This window comes from Etheostoma cragini, chromosome 9 (genome assembly GCF_013103735.1).
Source record: "Etheostoma cragini isolate CJK2018 chromosome 9, CSU_Ecrag_1.0, whole genome shotgun sequence".
Classification (NCBI taxonomy): Eukaryota; Metazoa; Chordata; class Actinopteri; order Perciformes; family Percidae; genus Etheostoma; species Etheostoma cragini.
Genome location: NC_048415.1, coordinates 2,701,968 through 2,706,436, shown reverse-complemented (window position 1 = coordinate 2,706,436; position 4,469 = coordinate 2,701,968). Strand labels below are relative to the sequence as shown.

General features: G+C 40.4%; 1 protein-coding gene across 1 annotated transcript in view; it reads left to right on the top strand.

The window, feature by feature from the left end:
- gmds (GDP-mannose 4,6-dehydratase) overlaps positions 1-4,469 on the top strand; it is a 163,998-nt gene that overhangs the window by 678 nt on the left and 158,851 nt on the right. The gene's annotated exons all lie outside the window — the stretch shown is intronic.

Sequence of the window (4,469 nt, the reverse complement as noted above, 5' to 3'; positions counted from 1 at the left end):
TGGTCCCCTAGTACTGTATCTGAAGTCTCTTTTATATAGACCTTAGTGGTCCCCTAATACTGTATCTGAAGTCTCTTTCCAAAAATTCAGCCTTGGTGCAGAATTCCAGCCACTAGAGCCAGTCCCCCAGCGAGCTTTCCTTAGTATGTGTAGTATGTGTCTGAAGCTTTTGAGGAGGAGATAGGAGGGGAAAGGTGTAGACTGGTGGGTGTGGCCTAGACAAAATACTGGTGGGCCAAATTCTCTGAACGGGTTAAGCAGAGAAAGGGGCGGTAATTGTGCCCCCTTATGAGGTCATAAGGGCCATTAGGACCTGCCTGACACCAGCCCGAGCTTCAATTTCAACAATGAATCAATGAAAAATAGCAATGTGTGTTATCAATCTACGTAGGGCCAATGTACCAATGTATGTAGCCAGTGGGCAGTGAGCGGGAGCTGGCTGCAGGACGATTCAATCAACACCAACAGTTTTTAATGTTCTATCAGACTATAACTACTCAAGAGACTGTTCTTGAGAGTCTGTTCTTGAGAACTTTCATTTTCTCAAAGGCAGAGCAGGACACCCAGGGCTCGGTTTACACCTATCTCTATTTCTAGCCACTGGGGGGGGGGGGGGGGGGGGGGGGGGATAGGTAGGCTAGGGGGAACTCATATTAATGTTAAAAAAACCTCAAATTGAAATTTTAATCTTTCCTGTCTTTTACCTCTGGCATTTGAAGTGACTTAAATTTGCTAAACTACATGGAAAATATATACAATGCCAAACTCAGGATCATAAAATATGAACAGATCATCGGCAGAGATTAAGGATCAGTCTAGGTGGGGTAGCACACATGTTTAGTGTAGTTTATTCGCAAAATAATGAAGATACAAAATGCAGACACAAGGAGAGACTGAACAAAATGAGAGGAAGGCCTTAAGGCTAATTCAGAGTCCCCACCTATTTAAACAAATTCAAAAAGGACATTAATACTCATCAAAAGTAAAACAAAACAATCAGACAACAAATAAAACCCACAGAACCGGAACCATCTAGCAACAAAACACCCAAGCAAGCATAATGAAGAAAACCGAAAAACTTGACCACATTCAAGGAGGAAAAAGTTCTGAATTTTTTAACATAACAAAAAACTGGCTTTTCAACAAGGGGGGGGGGACCTTTTTGTATCCACTGTATAGAAAGGCAGGTAGCAGGTTGACGTCACTGTGACTGCTGCTATAGTGTGAAACCTTTTGTCATTTTTATGGGCGGAGAGGAGTGGTGGCTGGCAGAACTGGCTTTACTGGTATATATGCAAAGAGTGAATAATATCCATATGAATTAGTGGTTAAATGACTGATGGGGATGATGTTGTCAAGGCTGTTTGCAGTCATGTTCCTCTTGCTTCCACTTGCTTTTGCCTGAAGATTGGGAAGTTGTGTCCTGGTTACAGTAGAAAAGGACAAAGACCCGAAACTCATTTAAAAACTAAAGTTAATATCAGTTTTTAGTTTAGTCTTCTAATAACTGTGAGGTACTTTAGACTTTTAAACGTATAGAGATTTTGTTGGAATATGGGATTTACAAGATTTTTGTATTTGTTCTACATGACTAAATCTGACACTTTACCATTAAAGTCATGAAAAAAGACTCAATCGCAGTACATATTGTAAAATTATATTTATATGTACAAAAGTTTCAGGCAGGTATGAAAAAATGCTGTAAACTGTAAAAAAGGATGCTTTCAAAAATGGGAGTGTTAAAATTTAGTGAATGAACGGAAGAGGACTCTAAATCAAATCCTTATTTGGTGTGACCACTTCACTGTGACAGTTTCAGTTGTTCTCAGTACACTCGCACACAGTTTTTAAAGGAACGCGGCCGGTAGGTTGTTCCAAACATCTTGGAGAACTAACCACAGGTTTTCTGTTTGTGTGTGTGTGTAGGCTTCCTCAAATCCTTCAGTTTCTTCATGTAATCCCATCCCAAGCCTCTATGAGGGCCACGCCATAACTTCCAGGACTACTTCTTCTTCTTCACTCTGAAGATAGTTCCTAATGATCTTGGCTGTATGTTTGGGGTTGGTGTCCTGCTGCAGAATCCATTTGGGACCAATCATAGGCCTGTCTGATAGCAGACAAAAATTGTTTTAAAAAAAGTTGTGGAATTGATTCTACAATCTATATTGGAAGTTTGCCGTAGGAGGAGCAGCCAATAACTGGAAACCTTTCACAATTTTCGTCTGCTATTTCACCACTAAATTAACTTCTGAGACTTTTTTAAGCAAGAAATTAACTGAGTAGAGTTTGAATATGGGCAGTTTTACCAAAATTGATGGCTAATTCCCTTCTTTATCTTTGCCTGACGTCAGTCTGACGTGACGGCCAGCTGGTGGCGGCCGGGACCGCCTGCTCGCTGGCCGGCAAGGCCCCACTGTCAGCTGGAGTCCCTCAGTAGAATCATGGGCAGGGCTATTTCCTGAAACGTGGCTGGTTTCCCGTTTGAAAACATTGTCATCATTATTAACAAGGTTTAAAGTGACCCATTTTTCAAATTTGGATATAGTTTCAAAATCGGAAATCAAATTAAAGTACACAGCTCCAATTACAGTAGATACATGAAAACTTCAATGTTGCATGAAAACGTCGTTTGTGTTTAGCCTACATCATCAGATTCTATCATCCAAAGTGAAACAAGAGGCCCATCCAGCCTGGTAGCAAAGCTGCAGCCGGATGCCCCTAAACTGTTCCCCGGCAGTCTGCGCCCCCTGCTGTCCATAAGGTGCCTCTGCACCCCTTTTGTTTCAGACCTCCCACCAGCCTTCGGGCCATGCCTCCACTTTAGACATCTGCCAGTGGAAAAGTCAAATGTTAGATCGAAATTAAAATCAGAATCAGAAATACTATAGTGATCCCCGAAGGGAAATTCTGTCACAGTTGCAAGAGTTTACAGTTATCAGAGTAGAAATATAAGAAGTGTGGATTTGTACGGTATTTACATAGTTAAAGGAATTTTTATGAGACAATATTTACATAATTAAGGAGTTGTAATGTTGAAACGCTATCATGAAAAGATAAATTCATAAGCTAAATCCTTTTACATTTCTCATCAAAACATTTCTTACTTTGCTTTTTCAGTTTCCTTTTATCTTTTTTAAATTCAATTATGGCATGAATTTTCCTTCTTGCTGTATTTTCTCTTTGGACTTTCAATTTGAATTGTGAATAAACATATCGTCCATGTGCTACAGCCCTTCGGTGAATAAATTGCCTTCTGCCACAGCCAAATATTTCAAATTTTAAGTTCATAAGTCTAGGGCACCTGCTCCCCAGGTCCTCTGTTTTCGTGCATACAGTAGTTGAGTCGCTTGGCCTTGTTTCCACGTCAGAGGTCTGGCTTTGTGGCTGTAACTCTTCCATGAAGACCACTTGTGGCCAGACTTCTCCAGACGGTAGATGGTGTACCTGGTCCCACTGGTTTCTGCCAGTTCTGAGCTGATGTCACTGCTGGACACCTTCCCATTTCGAAGGGAAATAATCTTGATGTGTTTTTCATCTGCTGCACTGAGTTTCCTTGTCCGACCGCTGCGTCTACGATCCTCAACGTCTCCCGACTTTTTGCAAGTGTGCCTTTAAGAATTGATGCTGGCTTGAAGTCAAAGGGTAGTAATTGACTGTGATTTAGATTTGTCATTTGTTCGCTCACTTTGCATTTTGTAAATTGATTAGAAAAACAATCATTTATATTTTTAAAAGCATTCTAAGTTTACAGCATTTTCTCACACCGGCCTAAGACTTTTGCACAGAACTGTATATTTAGGAGCAGACTCTGATTAGGCATGATGGAAGATTTAATCTATATTGCGTGTTCTTGAGTCAACACTAGTCATTCAGTATCACTGTCTTTTGTTCTTAGTGCCAGTCATGTTAGGTCCAACCCTACTGCTTGGTTGTTTCCACAGTAGTGAGGTGACCATGCTCTTCAGAAAGCTTGATGTTATCAAAAAATAGATTACACAGTATTTAAATTATACAGCATGGCTATTTCTCTAACAAGTGGTAGCCCCATGAACCTGCCAAAGGGCCGGGTACTGAATTCAATCCTTTTAGGCACAGACCAGATTACCTCTAAGGTATTGAAAAATGCCTCTTTATTCAATACCAATATCAATACCTACTGTAAGGAGAAAATATCTACCAAGATCTTTTAATGCTGGTGATTGGCTGTCTAACCTTACACGTTGCAGAGGGAGGCAGGAAAAACTTTGTTACACACACAGGAGCTAAAAAATAAATAGAAATATTTGTGCCATAATGTTGTAATTTCTTTTTGTTCTATAAAATTGGTATCAAAAAAGTATAGTTTAGGAAGTGGTGTTGAAGTCATGTTATCACTACCGCCATCAAAAACTGTTGAACAATACCCAGCACTACCTGTCGAGGTGTGTGTGTGTGTGTGTGTGTGTGTGTGTGTGTGTGTGTGTGTGTGT